Source organism: Xyrauchen texanus, chromosome 18, assembly GCF_025860055.1.
Source record: "Xyrauchen texanus isolate HMW12.3.18 chromosome 18, RBS_HiC_50CHRs, whole genome shotgun sequence".
NCBI lineage: Eukaryota > Metazoa > Chordata > Actinopteri > Cypriniformes > Catostomidae > Xyrauchen > Xyrauchen texanus.
In genome coordinates, this window is record NC_068293.1 from 32,738,595 (window position 1) to 32,763,839 (window position 25,245).

Sequence of the window (25,245 nt, forward strand, 5' to 3'; positions counted from 1 at the left end):
AAGTTTGTTTTTAAGCCATTTTGCCACAAATTTGGAGATGTGCTTGGGGTCATTGTCCATTTGAAAGACCCATTTGTGACCGAGGATTAACTTCCTGGCTGATGTCTTGAGATATTGCTTCAATATATCCATATCATTTTCCTTCCTCATGATACCATCTATTTTGCGAAGTGCACCAGTCCCTCCTGACGCAAAGCACCCCAATCTTTATTTCATTAGACCAGAGGACATTTCTCTTTTTCTTGGACACCAAGATCGTTGTCCCCATCTACACTTGCAAACTGTAGTCTGGCTTTTTTAAGGCGGTTTTGGAGCAGTGACTTCTTCCATGCTGAGCAGCCTTTCAGGTTATGTCGATATATGACTTGTTTTACTGTGGATATAGATACTTGTCTACATGTTTCCTCCAGCATCTTCACAAGGTCATTTGCTGCTGTTCTGTTATTGTTTTGCACTTTTCGACCAAACTATGTTTATCTCTAGGAAACAGAATGCATCTCCTTCCTGAGTGGTATGATGGTGGTCACATGGAGTTTATACTTGAGTAATTTTGTTTGTACAGATGAACGTGGTACCTTCAGGTGTTTAAACTTGTGGAGATTTTTTTTCTAAGGTCTTGGCTGATTTCTTTTGATTTTTCTATGATGTCAAGCAAATAGGCAATGAGTTTGAAGGTAGGTCTTAAAATACAATTCAGTACATGTGTGTGTGTGTGTATATATATATATATATATATATATATATATATATATATATATATATATATATATATACACTCACCTAAAGGATTATTAGGAACACCATACTAATACTGTGTTTGACCCCTTTCGCCTTCAGAACTGCCTTAAGTCTACGTGGCATTGATTCAACAAGGTGCTGAAAGCATTCTTTAGAAATGTTGGCCCATATTGATAGGATAGCATCTTGCAGTTGATGGAGATTTGTGGGATGCACATCCAGGGCACAAAGCTCCCATTCCACCACATCCCAAAGATGCTCTATTGGGTTAAGATCTGGTGACTGTTGGGGCCATTTTAGTACAGTGAACTCATTGTCATGTTCAAGAAACCAGTCTGAAATGATTCGAGCTTTGTGACATGGTGCATTATCCTGCTGGAAGTAGCCATCAGAGGATGGGTACATGGTGGACATAAAGTGATGGACATGGTCAGAAACAATGCTCAGGTAGGCCGTGGCATTTAAACGATGCCCAATTGGCACTAAGGGGCCTAAAGTTTGCCAAGAAAACATCCCCCACACCATTACACCACCACCACCAGCCTGCACAGTGGTAACAAGGCATGATGGATCCATGTTCTCATTCTGTTTATGCCAAATTCTGACTCTACCATCTGAATGTCTCAACAGAAATCGAGACTCATCAGACCAGGCAACATTTTTCCAGTCTTCAACTGTCCAATTTTGGTGAGCTCTTGCAAATTGTAGCCTCTTTTTCCTATTTGTAGTGGAGATGAGTGGTACCCGGTGGGGTCTTCTGCTGTTGTAGCCCATCCGCCTCAAGGTTGTGCGTGTTGTGGCTTCACAAATGCTTTTCTGCATACCTCGGTTGTAACGAGTGGTTATTTCAGGCAAAGTTGCTCTTCTATCAGCTTGAATCAGTCAGCCCATTCTCCTCTGACCTCTAGCATCAACAAGGCATTGTCGCCCACAGGACTGCCGCATACTGGATGTTTTTCCCTTTTCACACCATTCTTTGTAAACCCTAGAATTAGTTGTGCGTGAAAATCCTAGTAACTGAGCAGATTGTGAAATACTCAGACTGGCCCATCTGGCACCAACAACCATGCCACGCTCAAAATTGCTTAAATCACCTTTCTTTCCCATTCTGACATTCAGTTTGGAGTTCAGGAGATTGTCTTGACCAGAACCACACCCCTAAATGCATTGAAGCAACTGCCATGTGATTGGTTGATTAGATAATTGCATTAATGAGAACAGGTGTTCCTAATAATCCTTTAGGTGAGTGTATATATATATATATATATTTTTTTTTTTTTTAATTCTTTACTCTAAAGTATATCATGGTATTATTTATTGTAGTACATTTAATTTAGGATGATTTACAAAAACAATTATAACAAAAATTGACTGTATGTGCTTAATTGTCAAAATAATGTCACAATACAGAAAAAAAAACTTAATAGTATTAAAACAGGGCTTAAGTTATCTAATTTAATGTATTGCTTTCTTTTGGGTTTGATGTACAATATCACAACTACCAACACATTTTTTAGATCAATACCCTCTAATTTAAGAAGATTCTGCATCCATGTGATAAGACCGTGTCTGGTGTGCTGAGATGTTCTTGATGTCTCCATCTCCTCTTTTTGCTTTCTTTGATTCTCTCTTTCTTACTCCTGACTGATGAGCTTATCAGTTTTTTGTAATTTCTCCACCTCTCTTTTCAGGCTACAATGCACCATCTGCCTGCTCATCAGAGGCACAATCAGGTTTAAACTGTCCACTTTCTTTTCCTAGTTCATCTGCAAATACAGCACAATGCACCTTCCTTTGGACGGTGATTTTAATCTGCTTACTAAGCAATAGTGCATCCCGGATAACCATGGTTCCCTCTCCGCTGCTGCCAGCTCCATCTCCTTATGTCCATACTCCAGGACCTTGTCGGTGGTGCGTTCTACGCGGAACTTCCGGTATTGCCGAAGCTGCTGGCTGGGAGTGCCTGTTCACACGCTTTCGAAACTGAGGTAGTGTCTGTGTTGAGGGGCATGACCTTCAAACTTACCTTCCACTTCTTCCTCCTGGGTTTGAGTGTACTGTGAGGCAATCTTTGCAGAGCAAGATGGGCTAGCACAGCCCAATTGGCCCACTCTAGGTGGTAGAATAAAACTGCGTCTAGGATGGGAGCTTCAGAACATGGATAATTGAGCATGGCCATGTGCAGGTAAGCCTCCTGCCAGGCTGCTGGCTCCACCATCAGGCAGCTGCAGGATATGGTAGCTCTCCCTCAAGCTGCAGCTGACTGAAACAGAGCTGAGAGCTTGCAGGGTGGGGAAACAGAACAGAGGCAGGAGAGCTCTGCGGAGGTCCCTGCGGTGTAACCGTAACAACCATGAACAGCTCATTGTGCTTCCACACAAACAGGACCAGAACACAGTGGAATTCCAAGTGCAACACTTAGCAACTTTTCTTTTGGTCTTTAACAACCTCTAACAGCATATTGTGTGCAATTAATTATACTCATTTTGGTGTGAAATAAATCTATGTGTAATACATATCTTGGTGTAGAATTGTATAGGATGTGATGAATACACTGACTACTCAGTGCATACTCCACAAGGTAGGTAGGTATCTATCTTATCTATCTATCTATCTATCTATCTATCTATCTATCTATCTATCTATCTATCTATCTATCTATCTATCTATCTATCTATCTATCTATCTATCTATCTATCTATCTATCTATCTGGTCTAAATAATTTTCGAAAGCATAACTGTTAAAAAAAAAGTGATAAATAAGAACTTTCTAATTCAAATGAAAGCCCCTAATATAGAGTTATGACACGACAATGAACCAGTTTCCATTAGCTTCTTGCTAGGTCAGAGCTCACAAAGCTATGTCAACAATGATAGTGCCATTGTGGGCTGTAATGTTATTAGATTACAAGAGCCATATGTATATATTGATAATACAAAATATCCCAGTGTTATTGTGTTGTAGCATCAGTGCTTATGCACAGGACTACATAACAACCATAGACATCTTTGGTCAATAATCATAAATACAATACAAATAATATATAACAAGAACATACCTTACTGATAGCTAATATTTTTTCCAGTCCAGATTAAACATAGGGCAACATGTCTTTGTGTTATAAATGACACGTTTTGAACTTGGGTTTATTGTTATGCATCGTACAGTACGCTGGGAAATGTAGACTTCTGTTTTCATTGCGAAGAGCGAAAAGGGTGAGATTGTCCTGTAGATGGTGACAAATCTCAACAGCCTTATTACAGGATGTAAATAGCCTGTCCTCTAAAATTCATAATATTTTTTTATTATTATTGTTTACGTCCTCAACATAACTGTTCAGGACACATCTCTAAAAACCTTCTCTGTTGAGTGATTTATTTCTGTAAAAGATAAGAATTGTTCCATTGGATTCTGCCTAATTCATTAATTATTTAGTTACTTCATCAACCACAACCAGAACCTACCCTAATTGCATGTATAAGTGCTATGGAAGCTGAATACCCTATTTTGTAGGCTAGTTATTTAGATTGATAAGTATTGTCAGAAGATACTGTAAGTCTATCCCTCACAGGATAATTTTCATTTCTGTCAAATATAAAACATGGCTCTCCTCAGAATAAGGTCTATTGCATGATAAAGACGTTGTTAATTACTTGGTATTGGTCTACATCTACCCTAATAGTTAGAAAGATCTGGATGAATTTAGCTCACCTTCTCTCCACCATTGTCTGCCGAAGGTTAATATGTGTTAATGGAGAGTCTGCAGAACTGATTGAAACAGTGCTATGGTGTTATTTTCATATCACCAGAACTTGAATTAGAAAAATCCTTAGAATTAATGATCTTGAAAAAGGACTGGGTGTAATTTGATGTTATCGAAAACGTTTACTGGGAATTCACCTAAATAAATTCAGTTTGTGAAATTCAGGCCTCAAAATTCGAGGATGATATCCGGAAATGCAAGGAATAGCAAACAAGTATCAATGTACTCCATCATCCTCTGGGCAAAGCGATGGAAACAGCGCAAAAGTCATTTTAAATGAATTAATGAATATATACATTATATTATATATTTATAGCAGTGAATATATATAGCCTACATTTTTAATAATTTGCAAAACATCTTTTCTTTTCTCCTTGGCAATTCACATTATACAAATCTTCTGAAAAGGCCATTAAAAGTATTAACGTGCACGCATACATGATCAGATAACACAGCATCCACAGTTGATCCATAACACCGGCCAATCCCAGTGGTACATCACCGTAAACATGTTGATTAGACAAGATGATTAACAAATATAAAACCGTGGTAAGAATACTAGTGTGCAAGTACATTTTTGTTCTTGGATTTTATTGGGTAAATAAATATACATGTTTATAATGTGTATATCTCTAAATAGATCTGCATAAAATAATAAATGTATAAAGGGTAGGTGTAATAATCTAAGGCTTCAGCCTACAACTTTTTCCAAAATCAATTTGGTCAGTTTGCATAAACCTATGTTTATTTATTAATTTACATGTCTTTTTGAGTTGTATGGCGGGAAATAAATTAAATAAACATAAACAAACATAAACATCTCATTCAGAATTTAAAATACTTTTGTATTGTTTTGTGGTCTGATTAAATACAAAATGTCAGTGATCACGTTTGTATGAATGTAAGAGTTGATTTTAACTCATGAAGAACACACAAAAAGCAAAAGCAACCAGGGCAGTGTTTATGACTAATGTTTACATTGTAGTCTGGCAGTGTGAATAAAGTCTGTGCATCATAATCTTATGTGTTTATTGACCAACGTTAGTATATACACATAAAAATATACTGTAAATTGACATTATAGTGCTTTTGTTACTATTATTATAATGTGTTACAATCATGACGTACCACAGTCTGGGTGTTATGAATGTGACGAGGCAGTAGGATATAAATGCAGCTTTATTTAACTGAAAAAAAATTAACAAGCTAACTCAGAATAAAAAGAAAAGAAAAGAAAAGAAAAGAAAAACACAGGGAACCAAGCACAGAGCATAGACAAAACATGCAAAGACTGACACACAACCAGGGAAAACAAGGGCTTAAATACACCAGGGAAAACAAAGAACACATGTGGAAACAATCAGGGAATGAGGAACACCTGGGGAAACAATAACAGAGAACCAATCATTAAATAAAACTACAAAAGGACTACAAAACAAACAGGAAAGTGGGAACTAAACAAGAATTTCAACATAAACGTCTAGACAAAAGACAGGGAATATATGCCAGGAGACCAAGGCAACCAAAGCAGATCAGGCAGAGGGCCAGTAGACCAAGGGGACCAGAGCAGATCAGGCGGGCGGCCAAGAGACCAGAGCAGATCCGAGGGACGGCCAGGAGACCAAAGCAGATCAGGCAGAGGTCTAGGAGACCAAGGGGACCTGAACATATCAGGCGGAGGGCCAGCAGACCTAGGGGACCTGAGCAAATCCGGCTGACGGCCAGGAGACCAAGGGGATGACCTCAAGGTGGTGACTGGATCAGGAGGTCTGGGAGGCGCCCGCAGGGTTGAGACCGGGTCAGGAGGCCTGTGAGGATGCCGTAGGACAGGGACTGGGTCAGGCGGCCTGGGAGGTGGCCATAAGACAGGGACTGTATCAGACAGCCTGGAAAGTGGCCGCAGGGCTGAGAGATGGTCGTGAGTCCTTGGAGGCGGCTGTAGGACAGGGACTGGGTCAGGAGGCTTGGGAGGCAGCCACAGGACAGTGACTGGGTCAGGCGGTGGAGCCGCTTTAGGAGGAGTCACTAGTAAGGTGAACGGAACCGCTGAAGGAGCAGTCTCTGGGGGAGGGGGGCGGAGCAGCGGAAGACTCTGGGGTGGGAGCCGCAGAAGGCGGAGCCGTGGAAGACTCTGGGGTCGGAGCCGCGGAAGGCGTGGGCATTGGCCATGGCAGGCGTGGAGGGACGAGTCATGGAAGGCTGGGGGGCAACCATTGTGGGAGGAGTTTTAAAGCCCTCTTCCTCCACACCCACAGTGAAAGGCGAGCCGCTAACTTGCAGAGCCTCCTCCACGAACTCGAGGAGCATCCAGTGAGGAGCCGCTGGAAGCAATAGCTCCTTTAGTGCACTACTGAGACCCGCCCTGAAGAAAACCACCAACGAGTACTCTGGGTAGTGCACTAAATTGGACTGGACGGTCCCCTTGCTTGAGGAGGAGAATTCTAACAGCTTTCTGTGACGAGGCAGGCGAGGAAAGAGGATCTAAATGCAGCTTTATTTAACTGAAAAAATGAACAGGCTAACTCAATTAAAAGAAACACAAAACACAGGGAACCATGCACAGAGCATAGACAGAACATGCAAAGACTGACACACAACTAGGGAAAACAAGGGCTTAAATTACACCAGGGAAAACAAGGAACACCAGGGGAAACAATCAGGGAATGAGGAATACCTGGGGAAACAATAAGGGAGAACCAATAATTAAATAAAACTACAAAAGGACTACAAAACAAACAGAAAACAGGAAAGTGGGAACTAAACAAGAATTTCAACATAAAAGTCTAGACAAAAGACAGGGAATATATGACAATAAACTTATATACATGAATAAACATATGTCCTGTATTTGAAACAAAGAAAACTGAAATGTCTAAATAAACAGAAACATACAAGTGTTATATCTCTACTCTCCTCCTTCATCGCTGCTTGACTTGGGTGAAATGAAACCCTGAAAGATAAAACTTTAATGAAAGAAAAATTAAATGTTGGCTCTGGTAGGTAAACAGCAGTATCACTTTATCAAGATTTATAAATAGAAACAAAAATGTGCAGGCTTTTGTCACATATGCGCAGCACATTGTCTGAAAGTAAATGGATTTTTGGTCACAAATGCAGCATAATCATACAGTAATGTCACACGTAACAGGTCAATATGCTCACGCATTAGCGTGAATCATTTTTGGTACGGTATATGCAGGAATTGAGTGTATAGGAAATGTAATTAATAATACCTGATTAATAATAGCAACAGAAAATGAATATTTTAAAGGCCTCTGTATTATTATCAGTATGTTTTGTGTCAGCCATAGGTCAGTATTATTTCACTTATTTACAGTAACAACTAGAGGTAGATATCTACCCGATTAAAATTTCCTTGGATGTAATGATTAAACACTCTGTTGTTCTCTGAAGGCAAAGAGAATATATATTATATATATAGGGTTGGGAGGGTTATTTTTGAAACGTATTCCACTACAGATTACAGATTACATGCTGTAAAATGTAATTTGAAATGGATTCTGTTAGATTACTCAAGGCCTGTAAAGTATTCTAAATACTTTGGATTACTTCTTCAGCACTGGTAAATTTTTAACTTGTTTTGACTATAAAAACTCTGCCAGTACAGTAAGACAAAATACACATGTTGAAAATACATTCTCTGAAAAACGTAAATATCTTATGCAGTGTTGTTTCTAAAACAAGATCAATCAAATGTATCTTGTTTTAAGAATTTTTTGATATTTTACAGGAAAACAAAACAAACATTATTATCAAGAATAAGATTTTTGCCCTAATATCAAAGGTCTTCCTAGAAAAAGATATTATGTCCAATGTGAATTTTCTTGATAACAAAATATGATTGTGTCTGGTAACATGCGCATGTAAAATGGTTAGAAATTGCATTTTTGCTTAGTGTAAAGCTGACAATTTACACAAGGTTTATTTCTATTTCTTGTGCCCCAAATTTAATTTAAATTTACTTCGTCGTATGAATGTAACACATCATAAGAAAACGTTTCACCGCTGTTCAAATGCACTTTGGATCGCATCATTTAAATGTATAAATGTTTTCCATCTGAAAGGACTAAATATTCGATTAAAAAAATTACAATACAATGCAAAGTAATCTCTTCAGTAATCAAAATACTTGCAAATCAGACTTGCAGTTAAAATGAGGTAGCTTGATTATTAGTTTCCATGGATAAATGTCCTTTGCCCATATGATTATGAAATAAAGTTCTTGATTAAACTTGCTGTTAGGTGAAGGATCCAATTTTATTATTAAGTTGATCTTTTCTTCAAAACACATTAATGAAACATTAGAAGTATCCCTAAAGTATACCTTTTAGTTTTTTTCACAATGTTATTGTCACAATTGTCAATTAATTTTGAACTGTTTCCATTGTTTGACAATTGTCCAAGAGAATGATGGAGTACAATCTGAATTTTTCAACTCGTGTTCAACAACCTGAATATTGAAACCTGAATTTTACGACCAGAAATCCACAACTTGAACAATAAAAACTTGAATTTCACAACCTGAATTTTTTGGAAGTGAATACACACAAAATATTTTCAAATATTTAAAATTAACAGAAAAACTTTTCAGAAGTAACATCAAATTACACCCAGTCTTTTTTTCAAGATAATGGATTCAGAGGGTTTTTAAATTCAAGTTCTGGCCATATAAAAATGACACCATACAGTACTTTTCCATACTGTCTTCACATTACCTGGACTGTGCAAGGGCCTACCAGTTCATGAACGTGCAGTGAATTGTGTTGAATAAAATAATTTAAAATATTCATATTTCAATTGCCTATCTAATCATTAAAACAATAAAATAATACATATATATTTTGAAATATTATACAATTCAATTTTATGGAATTGTGCTATGAAATTGAAATGCATAAACCTTAAAATAATTTTTTGAGTGTATCATCACAAATTCATTCACCATAATTCACTGCACTTGCAAGAATTAGTAGAGCAGTTGCACAGCTCACTTTAGGAGAGGTCATGTGTAGAAAATGCCCACTGTTGCTAAGTAGTGATTCACAGTATGTTGTAATACAGAAGAACCCTGGTGAAAAAATAAATAAATGCAAAGTATAGTATACTTGAAGCCAGACTAATTATCAGTATGCTTCAAGGGTGTTAATGATTAGTTAACTTGAAGTGTGCTATTTTGGAAGAACTAATTTTGTACTAAGTATATTTTAGTTGTAATTAAATTGTAGTAAAGCATAACTTTAAGTGTATTTAGTGTACTTTTGTGTGCTAAATTGGAACAACTTCAAAATATAGTATACTTATATGCCTGTGTAGGGTAATGACATGCTTGATTAGTGATATTAAAGTGTACTTTATTTGTGTTACAAGTATATTACAAATGAATTGAGAGTGTCTTCGAAACATAAAAGCAATATAGCATGTGTATTATATTTGAGTAAAAAGTATAAGCTCAGTAACACCTTTGGCTTATTCCAAATACTACAAATTGCACACTTTGTCTTCAATAACAACCTGATATTACTTAGCTATACTTTGTACAATATACTTTTAACATTACATGTCTTACACAAGTATTTTAAATGTGTTACATACTGAAGGCTGAATTTCTTAGGGGACTTTTTTACCCAATGCTGAATGCACTTGTTTTCAAGGCCATTACAATAAATAACATATAACTTCAATAACAGACAGTGTTTATTTAAATCTCACATGGTTTTATAATTGTAAAACATAACAAAATATACCAACTGTAGCTCCCTCCAATGACAGACATTAGGCACGAGGTCATGGTTAAAAGACCTCGTAGGCTGCCTGTCTCTTATGAGGGGCCTTTATTTTTCTCCTCGTATTATTTCTTCTAGGTTTGTCTGCTTACGTGTTTATTACTTCGTGTAGCTATCGCTGATTTATTTTCTGTCGTCTTTTATGGCGCTTCGCTCAACAGGTGTTTTCTTAATTAGTTACGGGCGGAACACTAGCAGTGTTGCCAGATTGGGATGGTGATTTCCAGCCCAAAAGCTCACCAAAACCCGCCCACTCCAAGAAAAAACCGCCCAAAATTTTACTGCCAAAATAATGTGATATAATTGTATTGCCATGTCATTCAAGGTTGATAAGCACCATTTAGATCTCCTTAAAACAAAAAACAAAAAATAAAATATAAAATAAATAAATTTCCCAGGTTAAACGGATCAAAACAGGGCAATAATTAAGGAGAATTAGCAAATATGACTAAAATGCGACCACACACACAATGCACTTTCACAGTGTAGATTTAAAATGTTTTGCGATAATTTAAATACCCAATGTTTATTTTGTTATATTTAATAAATTATATAGGCTATGTATTTAAATTATATTATATATTTAAATTATTATTAGTAGTAGTACTACTACATTTTACTCCTGATAAACGGGTGTATGTGTGTGTGAAAGAGAGAGCGAGATATCTTACCTTTAAATGCAGAACAGTTTTCTTTAAATGTCTCCCCACCATTACGCTTGCTCCATCTGTTGCTATGCCAACCATGTTTGCTACATCCAGTGCGTTAGCTTGCAGAAAGCAGATGATAGCATCCACAATCCCATTAGCACCAGCGTCCAAAAGTTCGACAAGTCCCAGGTAAGTGCTCACAAACCGATTGAGTGTCTTAGAACGATATTTTACACATATGCAAAGTAACTTGTTTACGGTAATGTCGGTTGTTTCGTCCAAGTAAAGAGAGTAAGGCGAGTCACCAATGTCCTGTCGAAGTTGTTGTCTAAAATATGGCGCAAGAACTGACTTAATGACAGCCGTACATTTGGTTCTGTGCATCTGGAATGCTCCGATCTCATCCAGTATGTCCGATAAGTCGTCCACGGCATTAACTGACGTGTGGCAAGCAACGTATGTTGCTATCCGCAGTTCACGGCGCTTCTGGTCATCACAGATGGCCGCCGAGTTACTTAAACTAGCTTTACTCACTGTGAAAGCCTTAATTGTGGGCAGGCACCGCATCTTGTGCTTCTTGGTTTCGGCATGGTCCTTCAAATCCTTAAAGTGAGCCCTTATGTCGGTGTTGCAGAATTTGCAGTGAGCTTTGCTATCATCCGATTTAGACTGCGTTATCCATTGCTTTAGGTCCGAATCACTCTCCCACTCCTTTCGGTACTTTTTTTATATTTTGCCCACTTCGACATCTTTTTAATTTGTATTTCCCGCTGAGTGCTGCTGAGTCAATGTGAGGGGTGAAAATGTGAGGATGTCACATCAGTGCTGACTGAGTCCTGACACAGCTTCTGCTATCATTCGATTGGCTCTTGAGTTGTGACTCGTAACGTTGGCGTCAAGCCGCCCGTCAACTGTCAACATCACCAACACAGCCGAGTATGCAGTGGGTGTGTTTAGTTACATTACAATGACTGATTGGATGGAGTACATGCACACTTGGGTTGTGTTAGTTGTGTTAAATAATTAGCCTATCATTTTTTTGAAAACCGCCAAACTGATCCCAAACCCGCCCAAATTTTGTCCACCCGCCCAAACCAATTTTTACCCGCACAATCAAATGCAAAACCGCCCAATTGGGCGGGAAACCGCCCAATCTGGCAACACTGAACACTAGCGCCGCAAAGAATAGTTCCGCCTCCAAAATAGTATACCAAAAATAGCAGGATAAACAGCTATAATTTAAACTGCTGATGGGAGGCAGTTACAACAACCATGCTTTTGAATTAAAAGGAACCCCGATTATTAAGACACAAAGCCCTAAATATGCTACAACTGTTCTCTCCTACAAAAATATATAGTTAGAAATACATAAAATATTTTCGTTATTTAAAAAATCCTCAAAGTGTTTACAGAATTTGAACTACGAAGGCAGCCATTATTTTTGCGCGCGCAATGCATTCTGGGTCGATGACGCATATTGGTTGTGTTGGTTGTGTTCAAAACAGAGAGAGGTGAGCTAATGGCGCTAAGTTTAACTGTAGCTACATCCGAAAAGTGAATATAATGCCACATTGTGCAGCGTTTGGTTGTAATTTCCAGAGTGATGTAAGCCTCCACTCCTTTCCAAAGGAGAAGAAAATAAGAAAAGAGTGGGAAGTTGCTTGCGGACGAGTACAACTCCCTAAAGACCCACGGCTGTGTTTCCGTCACTTCAGCCCTGATGCGTTTGAGGCATTTAGTCGGCTAAAAGAGCTCACAGGTGCAGCTAGTTACAAGCGAATACTAAAACCAAATGCCGTGCCTTCAATTTTCCCCCACAAGAAGCATAGCAAGCGTCCGCGCATAGCGAGTGAAAGCTGCGCTAACAAACGACAAAGGCAAGCAACTCTGGACACTCTACTGCTAGGATGTAAACAACCCGCTCCTGCAGTCGCGGAAGACGAATCATCGGACACTACGCCGATCATGGATGTAACCGACAATCCACCAGATGCTGTTAATGAATCCACTGTAACGTTAGGCCTACAGTGTTCTCCTAGTATGGTTGATGCAGCAACGCAGACGGATGTTAACCAGAAATATACACTAACAATTGGAGAGGGAAAAAATAGTGCAAATCAGAATTATCTGAGATTTAAGATTTTAAATATGTAGTTCAAGGCAATTCAATTATTAATGAATAACTGCAGTTCATTATTAATAACAATTTTGTAATTGTAAGATTAAAAATGTAGAGGTAGATGAGCAGAACAGTGTTGACTTGGTTCGGGGGGCGGGGGTATTTCTGTGCGTAGTGACTGCTTGGTGAAAATAAAGCAAACGATGGCGGTAGATGACTTATTAAATTATTTATACCGATAGTACGATCGTCTGCTCTATACTTAGCCTACCCAGGACAGCTGCTGGCAAAAAGTGGAGCTCTTTACAGCAAACGCTCTCGTTCTCGCTTGGCATGGGCAAGCAGTAGCCGCACAGACACCATCTGTTTTGCCCTACTCTCGCTTCCTCAACTCTATGATAATCTTGAGTGGGCCTATCGTCTTCCGCGTTATTCTCCTGATTTAAGCCTACGGTGTGCTCGGGTTCAAACTGAAAAGGCTGAACGGCAGACGTGTTCATCTCGCTACCTGTCAAAACGTAGCTAGCTAGCCGGTACGTTGGAAAACGAATAACCGAAGCTGCTAGAGCGGCTAGGCTACAACCAGGCAACAACCTATACACGTCACTACCCAGAATGCATTGAGACGTATATAAATATGGCGGCCTACGAGTGAACAGATTTTCGGCTTTTTTTAATAAAAACAAAAACATTTGGAGTTTTTTTGTATCACCTTTTTATAGCTGACGCCCAATTTAATCTTATAAGGCCAACATGCTGCACTAATCAGGGTACCCTTTAAAAGAACGCTGAAAGAAAGAAAACAAATAGGCCTAATTGGAACAGTGGCCACACACAAACTACGCATTGTTATTTTTTTCTTGCTGAAATGATCATTGTACACTTGCGCCTGATGGCCACTCGCCTAAAATATATTTTTTAAGTAAGTGCAAACAAATACACTTTCAAAAATTAAACAGAATTTTCACTTCATATTTTTAGATAATATACTAAAGTAGGCTACAATTATTTTAAAGTCTGTTAAAAGTTGTATTGTGATAACTGCTAAAAGCATGATGCTAATATACTTAAAATATATTTAAAGAACAATTTTGGTTAGTATATGTGCAATATACAATTGGAAAAATAGAATATATTTCAAATACAATAAAGTATACTTTTTTTTCACTAGGGAAGCCCCTGGTCTTTATAGTATTTTACACGTATCTTACTGATAGCCTATCTGGAAATAGAAGCCAATATTATTCTTCTGTTTGGTCAATTGTGGCATTCTGCTGTTAAATATTTTTCTACAATGACCTCTACACTCTAAAATCGTATGTTGTCCTGGAAAAGTAATTTTCTATCTGTGCTAATCTTATGTCTGTTGTAGGCTATGTAGGCTATCACTGACTCTGGTCTTCTTCTCATATAATAAAATAATTTCTACTCAAATCAATATCTTATGCCTATTTTTTTATTTAATTGTTAATTAAGTGTCAAGTCACGTGGCTTTATTGTCATTTCAACCATTTACAGCAGGTATAGTACACAGTGAAACAAAGCAACTTTCCTCCAGGTCCATGGTGCTACATAAAAACAACACATATCTTCATGAGACTACACAGCACTACACAAGACTACATAAAGTGCACATGTGCAAACAGCACAAGACAGCACAATAATTACTAAAACAGGGCAATAGGTACAGTAAAGGACAGTACTGCGCCAACCAATACACAGGTCTGGTGTGGAATAAAGTGCAAAGGTATTACAATATAATAATAAAGGCTGTAAAATATAAAAATAACATGCTAGTTAGCAAAAAAAATAAAAATAAAATAATCCAGATGGTCAATACAATATTTGTTTACAGTGTTTTAACAGCATTTAAGAAACACCTGTGCAAAAATTGCAAAGAGAGTGGTATGGTGTTCATTTGAGTATGGGTGTGTGTGTGTGTGTGCGTGTGTGTGTGCAAATAAGAAAAGTTCATATAAACAGTAAATTCATAATCTGTAGTATAATTTTATCTGGTGTTATTCTGTAAAATGGATTAAGCGGTAAAAACAAAAAAAAAGTAAATTAAAAATGTGTTTCATGCATGGGAACATCTATGAAATCAACATTACTATATTAGGGTACAGCAACAAAAGTCAGAAAGTGTTCATTTGAGTATGAATGTGTGTGTGTGTGTGTGTGGGCATGTTTATGTGGTTTACGAGGAAAAAATTTTAGGTTACAAACTGGTAATTACAAGGGTATTATGCTATAAATGTGGTTTATGAGGACATTTCTAGTGTCCCCATAATTTAAATAGCTAAAAAAACATATTAAACATTTTATTGAAAATGTAAAAATGCAGAAAGTTTTTTTGAGGTTTAGGTTTAGGGGCTGTGTTAGGTTTAGGGGATAGGATATATAGTTTGTACAGTATAAAAATCATTATGTCTATGGAAAGTACTCATAATGATAGGTGTGTGTGTGTGTGTGTGTGTGTGTGTGTGTGTGCGTGCGTGCGTGTGTGTGTGCGCACGCGCCTGTATGTGGGTTGGTGCCAGTCCAGTCTCTGGGTATTGAGGAGTCTGATGGCTTGGGGGAAGAAGCTGTTACACAGTCTGACCGCGAGTGCCCGAATGCTTCGGTACCTTTGGCCAGACAGCAGGAGGGTGAAGGGTTTGTGTGAGGGGTGCATGGGGTCATCCACAAAGCCACCAGCATGTGGTATAAATGTCAGTGATGGAGGGAAGAGAGACCCAGATGATCTTCTAATTAGCCATGTAATTAGCAATATTTTGTGATAATGATCGTCTGAATGTGCAATATGCTTTATTTATAAACTGGCCTCTTTTTGATTTTGCTGAAATTGGCTTACATCAATAGGTCATATTCAGACATGTCATTTATCCAATTTAGAAAGAGGTCAATGAATGTAAGCACTTGTTTTGGAACATTAATTTTAATGAAATATTAATTACAACTGTTTATCAGAGTGCTCTGCCATATAAGCAATTGGTGAACTTTACTGTCTGAGAGCTTTTTAGCATCTCAGAAATCAATATTGTGAGATCAGTGGCTCTCTGTTTTCGCTCAGTGCAATCTGTGTCACACATACACAGGCACACAAAATAACCAAACCCAAAAAGGGCCATACAGACCTCAACACATTAAGCCGTTTGGCTCAAAAGAAGATTAAAATAGCATTTGGAGAGCACACAAATGGAGATTGCAAAATGACCAACTTCACTGATGAAGACCTGGACCACTACAGGTCCTTCTCAAAAAATTAGCATATTGTGATAAAGGTCATTATTTTCCATAATGTAATGATAAAAATTAAACTTTCATATATTTTAGATTCATTGCACACCAACTGAAATATTTCAGGTCTTTTATTGTTTTAATACTGATGATTTTGGCATACAGCTCATGAAAACCCAAAATTCCTATCTCAAAAAATTAGCATATTTCATCCGACCAATAAAAGAAGTGTTTTTAATACCAAAAAAAGGTCAACCTTCAAATAATTATGTTCAGTTATGCACTCAATACTTGGTCGGGAATCCTTTTGCAGAAATGACTGCTTCAATGCGGCGTGGCATGGAGGCAATCAGCCTGTGGCACTGCTGAGGTGTTATGGAGGCCCAGGATGCTTTGATAGCAGCCTTAAGCTCATCCAGAGTGTTGGGTCTTGCGTCTCTCAACTTTCTCTTCACAATATCCCACAGATTCTCTATGGGGTTCAGGTCAGGAGAGTTGGCAGGCCAATTGAGCACAGTAATACCATGGTCAGTAAACCATTTACCAGTGGTTTTGGCACTGTGAGCAGGTGCCAGGTCGTGCTGAAAAATGAAATCTTCATCTCCATAAAGCTTTTCAGCAGATGGAAGCATGAAGTGCTCCAAAATCTCCTGATAGCTAGCTGCATTGACCCTGCCCTTGATAAAACACAGTGGACCAACACCAGCAGCTGACATGGCACTCCAGACCATCACTGACTGTGGGTACTTGACACTGGACTTCAGGCATTTTGGCATTTCCTTCTCCCCAGTCTTCCTCCAGACTCTGGCACCTTGATTTCCGAATGACATGCAAAATTTGCTTTCATCCGAAAAAAGTACTTTGGACCACTGAGCAATAGTCCAGTGCTGCTTCTCTGTAGCCCAGGTCAGGCGCTTCTGCCGCTGTTTCTGGTTCAAAAGTGGCTTGACCTGGGGAATGCGGGGATGTTTCTACTCCAGACTCAGTCCATTGCTTCCGCAGGTCCCCCAAGGTCTGGAATCGGTCCTTCTCCACAATCTTCCTCAGGGTCCGGTCACCTCTTCTCGTTGTGCAGCGTTTTTTGCCACACATTTGCCTTCCCACAGACTTACCACTGAGGTGCCTTGATACAGCACTCTAGGAACAGCCTATTTGTTCAGAAATTTCTTTCTGTGTCTTACCTTCTTGCTTGAGGGTGTCAATGATGGCCTTCTGGACAGCAGTCAGGTCGGCAGTCTTACCCATGATTGCGGTTTTGAGTAATGAAACAGGCTGGGAGTTTTTAAAAGCCTCAGGAATCTTTTGCAAGTGTTTAGAGTTAATTAGTTGATTCAGATGATTAGGTTAATAGCTTGTTTAGAGACCCTTTTCATGATATGCTAATTTTATGAGATAGGAATTTTGGATTTTCATGAGCTGTATGCCAAAATCATCAGTATTAAAACAATAAAAGACCTGAAATATTTCAGTTGGTGTGCAATGAATCTAAAATATATGAAAGTTTAATTTTTATCATTACATTATGGAAAATAATGACCTTTATCACAATATGCTAATTTTTTGAGAAGGACCTGTATTTACAAAATCAGGTGACCTACTTCTGTTGTCATGGGTTTGTTAATGTACTGTGACCTAAAACTTAAACTATTATATTTTATCTATATGATTTTAATGATTTATATGCAGTATTTTTTTTCAGATAGCTAAAAGATAAGTACATAAGTACAAAAGTAAATATCTAGTCTGTAATATTCTGCTGGTTTGGCTAGTTAACAAACCGTTTGTTGTGGGCATTTTATTCTGTGTGTTGATGCTAATTTCATTCCGCTGTGTTACTGGTGGCCTGTGGTACTGTTATTGTCAGATGGATCTCAGACATCGACTGGTTTCAAAGTCTGTAGAAGAAGTGCAGAAAATCATAAAAGATCTTACAGCTGAGGTCAGCTCAAAGGATGCTCGTTTCCAGTCCATTGAAAACTCTGGAGTTCACAATAACAGCCTCAAAGTAGTTAAACACAATACTTCATGTAGGCCTATTGACTATCAGACAAACAATTACTATTAATTATGAATGCATTTGTAACATCCTAACTCCTGAGGTTGTATTTAGGATCAACCAGCATTAGTGTCAAAATGGGCTGCATTACTTCACGGAAAATGTACATTCAAACCAGCCATCCAAGTAAGAAAACTTCATATAAACAGTAAATTCATAATCTATAGTATAATTTTAACTGGTGTTATTCTGTAAAATGGACTTAACCTCAATATCATTTCATGGTAATTTTTTTTTTTAATTAAATGAATTAAATAAAAAATGGTAAATTATAAATGTGTTTCATGCATGGTAAAATCTATGAAATCAACCTTACTATATTAGGGTACAGCAACGAAAGTCATTTATAACAGTAGATAACAGCTCCTTAAAGGGACAGTTCACCCTAAAATTTAAATTCCATTATATTTTACTTACCCTCATGTTGTTGCAAACCTGTATGACTTACTTTCATCAATGGAATACTAAAGGAGATGTTAGGTAGAATTACAGCCTCAGTCACCATGCAATGAAAGTGAACAGTGACTGAGGAAACATAGAAGCAATCCATAAGATTCCAGTGGTTAAATCCATATCTTCAGAAGCGATAGGAGTGGATGAGAAACAGATTATATTGCAAGTTCTAGTTTTACTCTGAATCTCCTCTTTCACTTTTACATCTGAAAGTCAAATGTGGTCCCTTTTTAGATTCAATTTCACATCTGAAAGTGAAAGTTAAAGATTTTGAGTAAAATTAACTTAAACATTGTTGTGTTTCTCACCCACACCTATTATATTGCTTCTGAAGATATGGATTTAAACACTGGAGTCATAAGGAAACAGTAATCCATATGACTCCAGTGTTTAGAGCTTGAGCTTGGAGCTACAAAGGTCTGATCACAATTCACTTGCATTGTATGGTCTGCACTTATATTGCGCATTTTTTAACCATAGCGCTTTCCAAAGCGCTTTACACTGCGTCTCATTCACCCATTCACTCACACATTCACCAATGTTGGCAGACTGCCATTGGAAGCAATTTGGGGTTCAGTGTCTTGCCCAAGGACACTTCGGCATGTGGAGTCATGTGGGCCGGGAATCGCACCACCAACCCTGCGATTAGTGGCCGACCCGCTCTATCACCTGATCCACAACCGCCCATATGGGCCTACAGACCTGAGATATTTTTCTAAAAATCTTTGTTTGTGTTCAGCTGAAGAAAGAAAGGTGAACTATTCCTTTTGCTTTCTGCTAAACATATCCTTTCATGTTCCTCACAATGTAATTCAGGTTTTGAACAATATGAGGATGAGTAAATGACAACAAAATGTTATTTTTTGGGTTAACTATCACTTTAACTATAGTACATTGTCTATTTACAAAGTGTTAAATGTGTCAAGCTGGTTATGCATTGGATTGTTTATTTACTATTAGATTTTGATTTTGATTCAGGTGCTCACTCCCACTCTGTTCCTGATCTCTGTGCCTCTGCGGGGCCTGATGGGCTTTAAGGAGAGGCGAACACGACAGTGGCGGTACTACATGCTGAGTGGCTCTTGTCTCCTCTCACCTGTCCGTGAGCCAGAGAAGCTCCACCAGTGGCTTGAACTGGAGAGTTTTTTCAACCCAAGTCAGGAGTGGCATGATGCCAGTATGACTACAGAGGGTGATATTATGCCAGCCAAGGTGGTGAATGTTTTCAGGGAGCATCTGGAGACATCCATAAAGAGTATTCATAGTGTCCCCTTATTTACTCACACAGTAAAAGAGAGAGCACATTGGAGAGAGCTCTGTCTTTTAGTCTCTCTTTCTGTAGAAAGCAAGACTAATTCTATCCTGTCAGGTTTCCTGCAGTCATGGTAAGCCTGGAAATATTAGGGAATTTTTTATTGTGTTTTCCAGGCCTTAAAATGTTATGAAAATGAATAACGTCTTAAACATCATTCAAATATTATTACATCGGCTTAATATTGCACTTGAGTAAAGCGAGAGTAAGGTAATACTTGCTTCAAAGTGACATTCATTTGTGAGTGAATAGTTCTTTAGAGTTATTTTCAATCAAATCGGTAACTGAATTGGTCAAACTGGTCCTCAGATTGTTCTGAATCATTCATTAGCAAATCCGTCTGAATAACATTTTTGGAAACACTTTACAATAAGGTTCCATTTATTAACATTAGTAAATGCATTAGGTATCATAAACAAACACATAACAATATACAGTATTTGTTGCATCATGTATTAATATTTGTTAATTTTAGTTAATAAAAATACAACTGTTAATTGTTAGTTCTTGTTAGTGCATTAACTAATGTTAACTAATGCAACTTTTGATTTAAAAAAATTTATTAGTATGCTGAAATACATTAACTAAGATAAATAAATGCTTAACCCATTTGTGCCCAAATTTTCTGAATGGTTTCATGCATATAATCATGTTAATAGTGTCCTATATTAACACGTTCTGCATTTCATTTCCCAAGTTTTTTTTTCTTCTTCTTGAAAATCATATTTGAATGTGCGGCAACTTTAGTTGCCGGTGGGCAAATATGTTGTATGCACGCCTTCAATGTCAAATTTGTATAGGAGGAGAACATTTGGCATCTTTCTCAAAATAACTGCTTTCAACAGATCAATCTTTATTCATAAACAAATGTATTATGTGTAAAAGTATAAAGACATTCACTGCAAACCCCCAAAAGCTGCTTCTAGCTTATAATCTCTTGAATTTGAAAATAAATTATTAAAATGTCGAAATATTGTTGAATAAATGGGGATTTAAACCGTCATCAACAAACCCATTTACTTAAAGTGGTGGTACATAGTGCAGAACAAAGTGCAGACATTAAGTTGCCCTAACACAGGGCATTGTGTATCAAAAAGTTAAATGAAAATAAATATAATTAATGCATTAACTCCCATGGCGCTGGAGAAAACTCTGGGCAACCAGCCTTTGGAAGGAGAGGAGATCTCTGTCGCCCTCTTTACATGACTGGTATGAATGAATGAAAGAATGAATTTTCAATGGGTGGGTTTTGAATGAATTAAATAATTAATAAATACATGTTTTGTTTTTGTGTCATGCCACCTAACATAGACCCCATCCTTCAAACCCACCCCGCAGCCTCACCTCCCACTTCCCATTACACCTTTATTTACCTCTAATAACACCAGACATTGACCATCGCACTGTTGAGTGCCCAGCTGTAGCATGGCCAACACCACTTCTTTGATCGGATGCCAATCTGGTAACGGTTTACACATTGGTCATGCAGGTCAACACCTCCCATATGTGCATTTCAGTCTTTATACTGTAGGTGATTTCATAAAGTAATGTAAATGTAAACTCTTTACTTGTCTGAATTTCAACTTTATAATGGAATCATAAGCTACTAGTCATAAAAAGTATTAGGGTCCTTGACCTATTAGAATGAAACACATCCAAACTGGATGAAGGGGTCTCAATATTTTGCCCCTTACAGGACATAATATCATAAAAGTTTGAAAAAGATAAACTACAGCAATTAATCACATGCTTTAAGTTATGTTTAGGTGGAATATTATAAAAGTAAAAAGCACTAAAAAAGACCAATAAACTTGATTTATTAACCTATTAACACAGTATACCCCATTTCCCAATGATATACAGTATGTACTTACAAGGTATTTGCCCGCCAGCAACTATTGTTGCCGCTTGGACTTTTGACTTAAGTATACAAGACACTATAGATCTCTTGTAATATTTGTTTTGTTTGGGTGATTCTAGAGACCTTCATGATTATGTAGATTTATATATGTCAACAAAAAAAAATACTTACCGGTAGTAGTAACATGAAAATGACCTTTTACTGGGAGGGTTTGACTTTGCCATGCTTCCTGGAAGAAGGGGTAGGAAGTTGACAGCATTTATGTGACAGGAAGTAAGTGAACACCACTTTTCTTTTCTTGAAATCCTTTATTTGGTTGTTTTCTTGCAAGTCATTGAGATATAAAACATGAATAGCATCTAGAAAAATACTTACAAAAGGAAAATGACAACTATACACTGCGGCAACTATAGTTGCCGGTGGGCTTAAATAATTATTGTTCATTGTTAGTTAATGTAACCTAATTGTAAAGCAGTCAATGGAAAGGAGGTGAGAACCGGCTTGACGATGTAAATAATATTTTAATAACAAACTTAAACAAACGACACAAACACACACATGACGGACACAAACACACACATGTCCGTTAACGATCTCTCTCTCCCGCACAATCCTCCGCAGTCGGCCTTTATCCCTCTCGGAGGCTTGATTAGCCTGATAAGGGACCAGGTGTGTATGATCACGACCCGGCCCCGCCCTGCCACAATAATGTTGTTTACTAATGCTCACAAATGGAAACTTATTGTAAAGTGTTACCAAAATGATTTTCAAAAATCCTTTCCTAGTGTTCACATATGACTGGAATTATTATTATTATTATATTATAATAGATTAATATATAGATATATAGATTAATTATATATAGATTAATTGACTTTTGACTGTGTCCATGGTGATGCAGCTGTAGTTAGGTCATCTACATAAAATACATTATCAAGGGTATTTGTGGATAGTGATATAATACTTCTTAGTGTCTCTACAATGTGTATAATGTTCCATCAGTAAGAGAGTAAAGTATATGCAGCTTTAAGTTGAGATTCCATGAAATATATGAGTTGTATCAGAATGGTTAGTATGGTGTTTTAAAAGCTCCACATCTGACAGCATGTTACCTCATTGGAGCTGCAGGCTCAATGTGTTGATGCTAAATACATATCTAAACACATATAGTCACGTAGCCTATACCAAGAACTCCATATATACATGCATACACCAAATAATGTTTATAGCACATTGGGTGATTTAGCTGAGTAGGTCATTTGTGGTCCTGGAATAACATTTGTATCAAAAACATAAGCCAAACCCTATTTGTAAAACTAACCTACTTTTTAAATATAATTGGTTGATACAAATGTTGATCCAGGGACATATCCTATATGGGTACACTATACATAAAGTATGACAGCATGTACACTCACCTAAAGGATTATTAGGAACACCTGTTCAATTTCTCATTAATGCAATTATCTAATCAACCAATCACATGGCAGTTGCTTCAATGCATTTAGGGGTGTGGTCCTGGTCAAGACAATCTCCTGAACTCCAAACTGAATGTCAGAATGGGAAAGAAAGGTGATTTAAGCAATTTTGAGCGTGGCATGGTTGTTGGTGCCAGACGGGCCGGTCTGAGTATTTCACAATCTGCTCAGTTACTGGGATTTTCACGCACAACCATTTCTAGGGTTTACAAAGAATGGTGTGAAAAGGGAAAAAAATCCAGTATGCAGCAGTCCTGTGGGCGAAAATGCCTTGTTGATGCTACAGATGAGGTAAGTGTGATGGAGTCGGTTGGGTCAGTGGTCCGTGTTACTGTGGAAACATTGAGGCACAGATTGAGGCGGATCTGGTAACCTACAGTGGAGCTAATGAACTTCTGGCCAAAGAGAGCTCGGTGGCCCCGCCTCTTTCGGAGATGGCCATCTATAGAGCGTGTGCACTGCATTAAGGTCAGTGGGAATGCACTAAAATTATTAGCAATATCAAATTCTTATTCATTTAACATTCACCTTTTTTATCGGTGATGTTTTTTTCCCTAAAAGATATACAACGCTACCATAACCTATCAAAACATTTTCAGGACTATTTTCAAAACAAATTGCAAACGGTATTTGCGTTTTCTTTTTGTGGACACATAAATTGTGACATAATCCAAATCCAGCTGCATAATTGTAGAGGGGTTTAAATATGAAGGACATGGGAGCCAGTTTCACAGTTTAAAACAATTTCTTTTCAGCTTCATAAACAAAGTATTGGCTTTTCAGCTTCACAACTAAACTCTTTACAGCGTGCACAAACACAGCATCTCTGGTCTCTCTCTGTCTGTCTGTCCCTCTGGTCTCCATCATCATTGAAACAAGATACAGGTGTTTAATGTTAACAATCACCAGGTGATGGCCCTTACCGCTTCCTCTCTGCCCAGTGACAGACACACGACCACGTCCCACTCCACATACCCCCAGCATCCAACTCAGGTCCGAGTCCCATCCGGCCTGCTAACCCCCCTCCCCCACCCCCCAATGAGTAGCAGGAGGGGTGTTCCAGGAGGTGTTGGTGTATGTGAAGTGAAGATCAGAGTAGGGGAGGGGTGTGAGACTTGGCTTTTAAAACCTGCAGTAAAACATATTCAGTTCATCATCCATTAGTTGACTCTCTACAGAGTGAAGGGGTGGGGGGTGTCTTGTACTTGTTGATGATTTTCAGGCCTTTCTACACAGATGCAGCTTTTCAGATTAGCTTCTTTTAGCCACTATGATTTCCTTAGTCAGTTTCTTTCTGTACAATATTTTACCCCCACTTCTGTAAGCATCCTCTTTAGCATGACGAAGCTGTCTGAGTTTTCCTGTAAACTATGGTTTATCATTATTGAATGATAAGAATGTCCTAGTGGGAATGCACATATTCTCACAGAAACTGATATATGATGTGTTGTGGCGGATTCTCCACAACAGTCATCGAAACAAAGTTGAGTCAGAGATTTCTCGGAGGCGCAAAGTTTCCAAAAATAGACTTTAATTTCAGAGTAGCAAAGCCATGGACCATGGACCATTCTCTCTGGATCCACGAGGTGAATTGAGGTCCTCTATCTGAGATGATGTCGTCTGGCAAACCGTAGAGCTGAAATACGGTTTGATGGCTGAGACCATCTTCCACCAAGTATTTCGGCTATGCGGTTTGCCAGATGACATCATCTCAGATAGAGGACCTCAATTCACCTCGTGGATCCAGAGAGAATTCTGTAAAATTCTGAA

At 38.1% G+C, this 25,245-nt stretch overlaps 2 pseudogenes; one reads left to right on the top strand and one right to left on the bottom strand.

The window, feature by feature from the left end:
* Positions 1–2,430: 2,430 nt before the first annotated feature.
* Positions 2,431–3,104, bottom strand: LOC127658824 (dnaJ homolog subfamily C member 28-like; annotated as a pseudogene).
* A 13,183-nt stretch (positions 3,105–16,287) lies between these two features.
* Positions 16,288–24,963, top strand: LOC127658825 (protein mab-21-like 3; annotated as a pseudogene).
* Positions 24,964–25,245: the final 282 nt, after the last annotated feature.